Here is an 11,562-nt window from a genome sequence, read left to right on the forward strand (position 1 = left end):
GGGAACGAGGGTTACGTACGTAACCGAGACGTTCCCTATCTGTCGGTCACTACGAGTTATGTCGTGACGACATAGGGGTCATATGGAAATCGCCACAACCTGAACCCCATCACGACCTTGTGCATGCAGATGTTGACAAGCTGGCGTGTGACAGACAAATGCCATGCGAAGGTCGCAACCTTCCCATCGCTCCAGAGCAAATTCGCTAACCTTGGTGCCCGCAGGGACCACTGAGTACATTGCTGCTGGAGATAGCCAAGCCGCTGTTCATTTCCCCAAGAAATCAGAAGGGATTTCGACATTCTATGAAAGACCGCTTCAAGTCTTTCCTATTTGTTGTTACAGCTTGGCAGTAACGACGGGGAAGCGAGCCTTCCGGAGAAGGGAGCTACGGAGGCCACATCCTGCCCGAAGGGAGGTAACATGTGGAGACACTGATATGGACTGGCCCAGGCCTGGGGCAATGCTACATACGACTGGCCCCTGGGGCAGATCCTACCTAGGAGTAGGGAGAAGGGCTGCCAGCAGGGCCTGACAGAGCTCTGTCAAAGGGAAGACACGGGTTTACCGTGAGGGAAACCGTACCGTGGACGAATACACGTGTGGGATTACCCGAAGGGAATCAGGCCATACGGACACCTAGCCGAGTACAGGGGCTGACCGGAGACCCGGGCGAGCTAGCACCAGTACTGGGCCTGGCGTCAGACTGCTCCGCCCAGTCTGACTGCCGGGGGTGCTGGAGGACTCCACCAGGGTTCGCCGTCCGGGGAACTGAACTGGAGGAGTAAAAAAAGGCGCTCGTATCCCCGGGTGAGGGGGAATGGCGCTGCAAGGGTGACACCGGCCAACTCTTCCCGCCACTTACTGTTACCCACACGGGAAGAGACTGGCTCAACGCGGAGACTTTAAAATCTCGCGAAGGTGTTCGGTGCCGCCCAGCCCGCAGCTCTACAGATGTCTGCCAAAGAGGCGCCGTGCGCCAACGCATAGGAGGAGGCAACACTCCGTGTGGAGTGAGCCCTCACCCCAAGGGGGCACGACTCGCCTTGGGATTGGTACGCCCAGGTGATGGCATCCACTATCCAGTGGGCCAACCTCTACTTGGAGACAGCCTTCCCTTTCTGCTTACCTCCGTGGCAGACAAAGAGCTGCTCAGAGCTTCTGAAGCTCCGGGTGTGGTCCACGTATATGTGCAATGCACTTACGGGACACAGCAACGCTAGGGCTGGATCTGCCTCCTCCGAAGGCAGTGCATGCAGGTTCACCACCTGATCGTGGAAGGGCGTGGTGGGAACCTTGGGCACGTATCCAGGCCGGGGTCTCAAGACAATGTGAGAGTAGTCCGGCCCGAACACAAGGCACTCTACGCTCCAACCTTTCTTGCAGGAAAGAAAGCACTACTCCAATCGTGCATCTTCGGGGGTCTTCCCGGCGAGAAGAACACCAGTTCACGAACAGACTCCACTTCAGTGCATTGGCTTGCCTTGTTGAAGGAGCTCTAGCCTGAGTGATGGTGTCTACCACAGCCTGTGGTAGACCACTTAAGTCTGCCGCGCCCCGTCCAGGAGCCACACATGAAGGTTCCACAGATCTGGACATGGGTGCCATATGGTGCCGAGCCCCTGAGAAAGGAGTTCCTTCCTCAGAGGAATGCGTCAGGGAGGGGCTGTCGCGAGGAGAATGAGTTCGGGAAACCAGGTCCGGGTGGGCCAATACGGCGCGACCAACAGGACCTGCTCCTCGTCCTCCCTGATCTTGCACAGTGTCTGTGCGAGCAGGCTCACTGGGGGAAATGCATACTTGCGTAAAGCCTGAGGCCAGCTGTGTGCCAGTGCGTCCGTGCCGAGGGGCCCCTCGGTCATGGAGAAATATAGCTGGCAGTGGGAGGACTCGGGGGAAGCAAACAGGACTACCTCAGCTTCCCCGAATCGACTCCAGATCAGCCGGATCGTCTCGGGATGGAGTCGCCACTCTCCGGGGAAAATGAGCTGTCGTGAGAGCGCATCGGCCACACGATTGAGCACCATTGGAATGTGGACAGCACGCAGCGATCTAAGCCGCGTGTGACTCCAGAGGAGGAGATGGCGGGTGAGCTGTGACATGCGGCGTGATCGTACATCTCCCAGCCGGTTGATGTATGACACAGCCGCAGTGTTGTCCGTACGAACCAACACATGCTTGCCTAGCAACAGTGGCCGAAACTGCCGCAAGGCCAGATGCACTGCCAACAGCTCCAGGCAATTGATGTGCCAAAGCAGTCGAGGCCCTGTCCAGAGCCCCGAGGCTGCCTGCCCGTTGCATGTAGCGCCCCAGCCCGTACTGGAGACATCTGTTGTGACAACAACATGCCGGGACACTTGTTCTAAGGGCACCCCGGCCCATAGAAAAGCAAGGTCCGTCCAGGGGCTGAAGGAGCCTCTGAAACTGTTTTAGTGGCACCACAGTCCTGCCTCCGAAGGAACTCAGGCAGTTCAGCACTGATTGGGCGCGCTCGTCTGTGAGGCACGCCGTCATACTCACCGAGTCTAACTTCACACAGAGAAAAGAGATTCTCTGCACAGGGGAGAGCTTGCTCTTTTCCCAGTTGACCCGAAGCCCCAACTGGCTGAGGTGCCGTAACACCAGCTCCCTGTGTTCGCACAACTGCTCTCGGGACTGGGCCAGAATGAGCCAGTCGTCGAGATTGTTGAGGATCCTGACGCCCACTTCCCGTAGCGGGGCAAGGGTGCCTTCTACGACCTTCGTGAAGACACGGGGAGACAGGGAGAGCCCGAAGGGGAGGACCTTGTACTGCCATGCCCGACCCTCGAACGCAAACCGTAGGAACAGTCTGTGGAAGGATCGAAACATGGAAGTAAGCATCCTTCAGGTCGATCGCTGCAAACCAATCCTGGGGCTGGATGCACCTGATCATGCGCCTGTGCATCAACATCTTGAACGGGAGCCTGTGCAGGCCCCGGTTCAAGACTCGCAAATCCAGTATTGGTCGAAGACCACTGCCTTTCTTCGGTACAATGAAGTAAGGGTTGTAAAACCCCTGCCTCATCTCGGCTGGAGGGACCGGCTTGATTGCATCCTTTGCCAGGAGGACAGCAATCTCCTCGCGCAAGACAGGGGCGTTCCGAGCTACCACTGAGGTCTCGAGAACGCCGCTGTACTTGGGAGGTCGCCTGGCGAACTGAATCGCGTAGCTGAGTCGAATTGTGCGCGCGGGGGGGCGCCCACGGCGACGAGCAGACAGAGGCCTGGACCCGGGGGCAGCCGTTGCCGGTGCATCGCGCCGGGGCAGGATGTGCTGGATCACCTCTGTCTGTCCCTGCACTGTCGAGAACTGCTGGGCAAATCCCTCTACAGTGTCGCTGAACAGCCCAACCGGGGAGATGGGAGCGCCGAGAAAGCATGCTTTGTCGATATCCTTCATCTCCGCCAGGTTGAGCCAGAGATGGCGCTCTTGGACCACCATGGTAGACATCGCCTTCCCGAGGGACCGCGCTGTGACTTTTGTCGCTCGTAGAGCAAAGTCAGTCGCCGTGCACAGCTCCTGCATCAACCCCTGCATCAACCCCTAGTCGGAACTACCCTCGTGCATTTGTTTGAGTGCCTTGGCTTGGTGTACCTGCAGGATAGCCATGGCATGCAGGGCAGAGGCTGCCTGGCCCGCAGCACTATAAGCCTTGGCTGCAAGAGCAGCCGTCAGTTTACAGGTTTTGGACGGGAGACGCGGACAATTCCTCCAAGTGCACCGCGACCGCTCTCTCCACCTGGGGAATGCCCGCGTACCCCCTGGCAGCCCCGCCATCGAGGGTAGTGAGGACGGAGGAGACAGACGAGCGGCTTCTGGCCGTGAAAGGGGCCATCTACGACTTCGTCAGCTCCTCATGCACCTCCGGGAAGAAAGGCACTGGAGTAGAACGCGGTTGTGAGTCGCGCCCTGCTCCGAGAAACCAATCATCCAGCCGCGAGGGCTCGGGACTTGGTGGTCTGTTGTCCTCCAGCCCGATGCTCACGGCTGCCCGGGCAAGCATGGCCGTCAACTCTGGGTCCGGTGCAGCGGTGGCGACCACACCCGAGGGGGCAGCCCCGCTGCACCTTCATCCTCAGAGGACGTAAACTCGTCCCCCGATGCTGCGATCGACATCCTATCCTCGGGAGGCGCACCGAATGAAATACTGGGCGTCCCGTGGGACGAACCAGTGAAATCACCCGGGAGCTGGACGGGACATTCGCTGCGTGAGGAGTAAGAGGTCCGTGGGGACATACCCGGCGGAGAGGCTCTTACTGTAACCCTCAGAGCGCTGCTCGAGTCAGAGAGACCGGGGCGGGTGGCGGCAGAGGGTGCCAATCCTTTCAGAAAGGAAAGGCAAGATCGCAGTGATGTCATGCTCATACGCCCACAACAGGCGCATGAGTCATCCACGAACGCAGCTTCAGCATGCTGGAGACCCAGACACTGAAGACAACGATCGTGTCCATCATCCGCGGACAGGAAACGACCGCAACCAAGAGGACATGGACGAAACGGCATCTTGAAAAAGACGCGATCGTTCGTGATTTGCTCTTTTAGATTTGCTCTTTCAGTTGAAGTGCCCAGGGGAATTGCTGGTGAAAGGGACTCCGCTGTCTGCACCGTGACGCCAACCGGGAACAAAACAAAGATGAGGCTTTGTGGAGAGCAGCACAGTCTTCATCCACTTGGTTCCGAAGCAAAAATCTGATGAGTGGATGCACCTGTCGCCCTTTTATACCCGTATGTACGGGGAGTGGCTCAGGTATGCAAAATCCACTAGCCAATTTTCATTGGCGTTTTCTCTTAAGTCAGAGATGTTTGGGGCTTCCAAGTAAATCCCCTATGTCGTCACGACATAACTCGTAGTGACCGACAGAGCTTTCTGTCTTCTCTGATCACTTCCCCAGTCCCTGTCGCTGAAATACACCCCTAAGGCATGATGCTGCCGCCACCATGCTTCACCATTGGGATGGTATTATGCAGGTGATAAGTGGTGCTTGGTTTCCCTCAGACACAAATAAGGAATTGAGGTTCATCAGATCAGAGAACTTTTTTTTCCATAGTCTGAGAGTTATTTGGGTGTATTTTAGTAAATTCCAATCATGGTTTCATGTATCTTTATTGAGGAGAAGCTTGAGTTTGGTCACTTTGCCATCAAGCCCAGATTGGTGGTGTGTCGCAGTGATGTTTGTCCTTCTGTAAGTTTCTCCCATCTCCATATAAGATCATGGAGCTCAACCAGTGTGACCATCAGTGTCTTAATCACCTCTCTAACCAAGACCCTTCTCCTTTGATTGCTCAGTTTGGCCAGGAGGCTAGATCTAGGAAGAGTCCTGATTGTTTCAAACTTCATCCATTAAGGATTATGGAGGCCAAATGCTCCTGTGAACTTTCAACACAGAAGAATTTTTTTTTTGTAGTCTTCCCCAGATCTGTCTCAACACAATCCTGTCTGTCAGCTCTGCAGGCCATTCCTTTGACCTCATGGCTTAGTGACATCCATGTCAGCTGTTACAGTAAACTTTATATAGACAGGTGTGTGTGCCTTTCCAAATCATGTCCAATAAACTGAATTTGCTACAGGTTAACTCCAGTCGGAGTATAGAAACATCTCAAAGACGATCCAGTGAAACTGGAATGCTCCTGATCTAAATGTCAAGTGTCAAAGCAAAGGGTATGAAGACTTGTGCAATGCCATTTTATCAGTGTTTCTTTTTTAATAAATTTGCAAAGTTGTTTACTCATTATGGTGAGTGGGGTGTAGATTTATGGGGGGAGGGGGGAATTTATAGCAGTTTAACATAACGCAACATAACAAAATGTGAAAAAAATGAAGGGGTATGAAGACTTTCTATAGGCACTGTATATATGTATGTATGCCATTCTACAGAATTTGTCCAAAGTCAAAGAGAGACCTCTTGTGTCTTTTTCCCAAAAGAATTTATGCAAACTGTATAATATCTGTATAAGGTACACATTTATACTAATTGTTAACTTTTTAACTTCACTTTTTAAAAGAATGAAAAATATGCTTTTAAAAACAACAATGAAAAAAAAATACAAAAGTTATTTCAATATAATTTTAATTTTCAAATTTAGGGTTTAGGGTTTGGGACAGCCACCTCCCAATTGAAAGTATCCAATTAATGATGATTTTATATATCTTAAGATTACTAATATTTTAAATATTATTGTGGGTTTCAAATGTTAATAGAAGGATCTTAGTAAACGTAAGATTTGAATACTTAAATGCTAAAATGTGTTTTTTCGAAGAGGGACAGCAGTTTGGACCAATTCTGTAGAATGGCACATACATATATTCAGTGCCTATAGAAAGTCTTCATACCCCTTAATTTTTTTCCCATTTTGTTATGTTGCGTTATGTTAAACTGCTATAAATTCTGTAGAATGAAAATTAATATATATATTATACACACACACACACAAATCACTAAATTACTAAAACTTTAACAAAGAAAAAAAAATCTAATTAAAAATGTTAACAAAAAGTATAATTGTATTTCAATAATACTAAAATAACTCTGACCAGTAAGTGCGGGCTGCAGTTAAAGGAATAGTTCACCCAAAAATGAAAATTTTGCCATCGTTTACGCACCCTCATATTGTTCCAAACCTTTTTCTTTTTCTTTCTTATGTTCAGTCAATCAATAGTTCACTCAGTACACCTTAGTGACCACTAAGTGACACCACTCAATTTTTTTCAGAAATTGTGAGAAGTCTAGTTTTATCTATGCATGTTCCTTGTTTTGCAGTCGTCCAACACATAAAACGTCACAACATTCTGCTGAAGAGGGAGCTTGGAGAAGGGGCTTTTGGGAAAGTGTTCTTAGCTGAATGCTACAACTTGTCTCCTGACCAAGAGAAGATTTTGGTGGCTGTTAAGGTATGGTGCATTTATACACAAATTCTGCACATTTCATGTTGTGGCTACGTAATGAGGCTTTACTGTAGGTATTTCTGTAATAAAAGATGACACTTTCTTATCTCACAGACTCTGAAAGAAGCCAGTGAAAGTGGACGAGCAGATTTCCACCGAGAGGCAGAGCTCCTGACCAACCTGCAGCATGAGCACATTGTCAAGTTTTATGGCGTGTGTGTAGAAAGCGACCCTCTCATCATGGTGTTTGAATACATGAAACATGGAGACCTCAACAAGTTTCTCAGGTTTGCAGGAGTGTGTTTATCACACACACCTTTATAGTTTTTTAAAACAATGATGTTACACCCCAAAATGTAAATTGCTATAATTTGCCTTTATGTCGTTCCAAAACTGTGACACTTTTTAAAATGTCTTGAAAATATCTCCTTTTGTGTTCTGCAGAAGAAAGAAATTCATACAGGTTTTTAAAGAAAACAAAAATGTGTCTACAGCAGTGCATATTTTATTCTAAAGCTCATTATTTATAAAAAAAAAAAAAAAGCTTGCATGGATTATTTCAATAAAGAAATTGTTCATTTGATCTGTAAAGTCTAAGAAAAATGTGGTTGTGTGTTGTCTGCTTTCTGACCTCCAATTTAGTTCAGCCACGCACATGCTATTCTCATATTCTTTCTTACAGGGCTCATGGACCAGATGCAGTTCTGATGGCAGATGGACAGCAGAGTTTGCTGGTGGAGTTAACTCAGCCTCAGATGCTGCACATTGCCCAGCAGATAGCAGCAGGCATGGTGTATCTGGCCTCACAGCATTTCGTGCACAGAGACCTGGCCACACGCAACTGCCTGGTGGGAGAGAACCTGCTCGTCAAGATAGGAGACTTTGGCATGTCCAGAGATGTGTACAGCACTGACTACTATAGGGTAAGTGTGGGTCACCTTGGAAATGTCCATTTCACAGTGGTCCTTTTGGTCCAAGGAACCCAAAATCTACTACAAAAGTCTTATTTCGTTTGAAGCCTGAATGCAAAACTGCATTATATAGGATTTTATTTAAATTACAGTAATCAAACATTTATATAATACAAAACACAGATGAAAAACATCATGGCAACATTATCCACCATATACAATGAGATTATTGACCAATATGAATACTTCAATGGATAGTTCTTAAATTATAATTTGGTATCTTAAATTAAATTTACATTTTACATAATACATTTTCCAAAATCCTGAACATGTGTTTACAGCTTATACTGAAAATAAAATAATTACTTCCCGTATAGGTACTGAAAGATATTTATTGGATTTGTTGTTTATCAATATGAATATTAACTATTCTCCCTTAGTAAATGAAAATATATTAAGGTTTTTTCACTTATCTCTTACAGGAATGATAAAAATTAATCCAGTGTTTTTTTTTTTTAAATCCCTATTTTAAAACCCCCTTTTTCAAATCAGGCTGTTCTGAGAGCCCTGTCAGAATGACATAGTTCTGTACAGGCCCCTCCCACGATAGTTGATTGACAAGGCCATCTTACCTTAGACCCGTCCTGAGTGAGCTGTGAGCTGTCCGCTATTTAGTCAACTCCGGTGCAGGGGAAGACAAGAATGTCTCCAATTAAGTGATTGAGGTGTTTTGTTGTTGGATGTAATAACGAACATAGCAGTTATCATTTACTCCCGACATCTGAGCCGCTGAAGATGCAGAGGATTAACGTTACTTTCATTTTTAAGGGAATGTGCCGATCCCGATCTGCCTAAATGCGTTTATGTTCGCGCAAATCATTCATGATCCAGCTTCACCTACAGAAGAAGTATGACAGGGTAAAATTTTTGTTTTTTTGAGAAATTTTAACCAAAGTATGTTATAGATTTTTCATTAAGACCCTAAAGAATCAAATCACCTTGTGGAAAATGGGCATCCGATGACCCCTTTAAAGTGTTGACCCCTTTGTTGCCACTGATTGCTAGCACAAAATGATACACACTACAGCTTTATGCGTTCAGAATCAAATCAGAAAAGATTACAGATATGTATGCTATATTTTCATTGGTTGCTCAAACAAGCCACTAAAGTGTGTGAACACAGGAAATCTCAGAGAAACCACAGAAAATAATTCACAGGGCCATGTCAGATTCTTGCTTGAACATTCCCACTCACAAATGTGAATGCAAACAAGTGCATATTAAGCAACAAATGATAGATGCTAGAAGACCATTGCAGTCAAAGTCAGGACCGTTCAAACAGAGCATTGTTTTGAAAATGCCACAAACTACAGTGGTTACACTCCTCACATTCTGCTTCTCAGCAGTTCAGCCAACTGTCAGAGATTCTCTGGTAGCACTTGTTTAATCTAAGGTTAGTTCTGGCTTGGGTCATTTCCTGATCCCAGCCCTCTCCTTTTTGTTTCCTGACTTTTTCAGACAAAGAAAGAAAGAAATAATTAAAAGTTATCTGTGACCTCTATCAGTTGAACCTCTTTTGAATCTAATCTCTATAAATCTGTCAAATTCATATGGAAAGGATGAACACAAACAAGCAAAAGGCAGTTTGTGTATGTCCATAATGGATAATATGATGATATACAGTTAGTTTGTCTTTCATTATTATGGTTTATTATGACTAATGACTATTTAAATGTATGCATCTGAACAGCTGATTAAATACTGTAAATATGAAAGTGCCTCAAAAAACCAACAGTTCCCCACAGTGAGTTCTTCCAGAAAAAACCCAGACCATCTGACACTCAAGGGCTCTCCCAAACCTGCATCCTGCCAACACAGCCGGAAACACTCTGCTGTGTCAGCAGCCGTGTGTGTGTGTATGTGTGAGTGTGAGATGAAGGAATATCAGCTCCCTCTGTCGTATAACAATAGAAAACACAGGATTTTGTCATTGCATGATCACTAGGAATCCTGCAATGCAATGTCATGGTAATGAGGTCAAAGTTTTGCAATAAACAACGGATAGTGGCAAAACACTGCAGTGGTTTTACATAGTTTTATGCTATAAAAGACCCATATGCTCAATCTTTTTATTTTTTATTATTATTATTTTTTTTTTTTTGGTGGAAATATTGTGGTTGCACTTTATTTTACAGTATGTGTATTGAGTAAAGTCACTTCTTGGGATAAAGGATTGGTTCAAGGGTAGTAACCTGATTATTACCCAGGTATTATAATTCCTCTAGTAAGCATATAGTATGTACACTTGTTCAAAATGTTTTTGAATGAAGTTTTTATGTGCACCAAGTCTGCATTTATTTGATCAAAAATACGGTAAAACAGTAATATTGAGAAACATTATTACAACTGTTTTCTATTTTGATATAATTTAAAATGCAATTTATTCCTGTTGTGGCAAAGCAGAATTTTCAGCAGCCATTACTCCAGCCTTCAGTGTTACATTGTCCTTCAGAAATCATTTTAATATGCTGAGTCCCAGTTGTGATGCGTATTTTTGTGAACAAATTGGTTTAGGCCAATTCACACTGTACCGACGGACATTCATTGTTAGCCGTGTCTGTTGCCATTCATCAGTGCTGGTTTTCACCAATTAAACATTTTGGAATCTGCATTTATGGTCTTGGAGTGTCTGAGAAGTGACATACTGTCATCTGGACACTGGTTTATGTCTCTTGGTATGGTGTGGATTAGCCTTTAGATGAATTGAAAAAGTGCTACCAATATTCCTTTAGTATAAATCAACCATTTGAAATGCTACAAGTGATATACAGTATAAAAAATGCTTATTCATTTTGAAATTTGTTAAAGATTATTTAACAATGTTATTAAATAATTTTTGTTTTTAAAAATTTATATTGAATGTTGAATGATCTAAATGTATAAATAGGCAAAGTTAGCTTGCACAATTAAATATGAAATATCAACAAAATACAGGTACACTTAAAGAAAAAACAAAATCTAATACAGTTTTATCAGATAACATGGTGCTGATATATTGTCCTTCCCTAAAATTTAGTTTATTTTGCATATTATGAAGACTCTAAAAATGAAACGATAAGAGATGGATTTAATAAGTGCATGTGCTTCTACCAGTCACTTAATCTGTATCTGCTATCTTAGGTGGGTGGTCACACCATGCTGCCCATCCGCTGGATGCCCCCAGAGAGCATCATGTACAGGAGATTCACCACAGAGAGCGACGTGTGGAGTTTGGGTGTGGTCCTCTGGGAAATATTCACATACGGCAAGCAACCTTGGTACCAGCTTTCAAACAACGAGGTAAGACACATCAGTCATACCTAACGTGTATCTCATAAGTAGGAATGGAAGTCCTCAAGTAATACTAATTATTCACAGAGTGATTAGTTCTTCCTAAAACGCACTCACTGTATCAACCCCGTACCTTGTAAAAATGACTGTTTCTAGGCAGACTGATGCACCCTTTAGTGGAGCCTGTGTTCAGTTGTAGTTCTGGACTGTGATTCTGCTGCCTCCTGCAGGTGATCGAGTGTATCACACAGGGTCGGGTGTTGCAGAGACCTCGTACTTGCCCCAAAGAGGTGTATGACCTGATGCTGGGCTGCTGGCAGAGGGAGCCCTACATGAGACTCAACATCAAAGAAATCCACAACCTGCTCCAGAGCCTGGCCAAGGCCTCGCCTGTTTACTTGGACATCCTGGGCTGA

The 11,562-nt window shown here is 45.9% G+C and overlaps 1 pseudogene across 1 annotated transcript in view; it reads left to right on the forward strand.

Moving 5' to 3' along the window:
- Positions 1 to 11,562, forward strand: part of LOC306869873 (BDNF/NT-3 growth factors receptor-like) — a 29,090-nt pseudogene extending 17,528 nt beyond the window's left edge. Inside the window, exons 12-16 of the transcript in view lie at positions 6,781 to 6,911; positions 7,020 to 7,192; positions 7,588 to 7,828; positions 10,997 to 11,155; positions 11,377 to 11,562. The product of the transcript in view is annotated as a BDNF/NT-3 growth factors receptor-like (transcript). The remainder of the gene's footprint in view (positions 1 to 6,780; positions 6,912 to 7,019; positions 7,193 to 7,587; positions 7,829 to 10,996; positions 11,156 to 11,376) is intronic.

This window comes from Barbus barbus (genome assembly GCF_936440315.1).
Source record: "Barbus barbus genome assembly, chromosome: 5".
In the NCBI taxonomy this organism is placed as follows: Eukaryota; Metazoa; Chordata; class Actinopteri; order Cypriniformes; family Cyprinidae; genus Barbus; species Barbus barbus.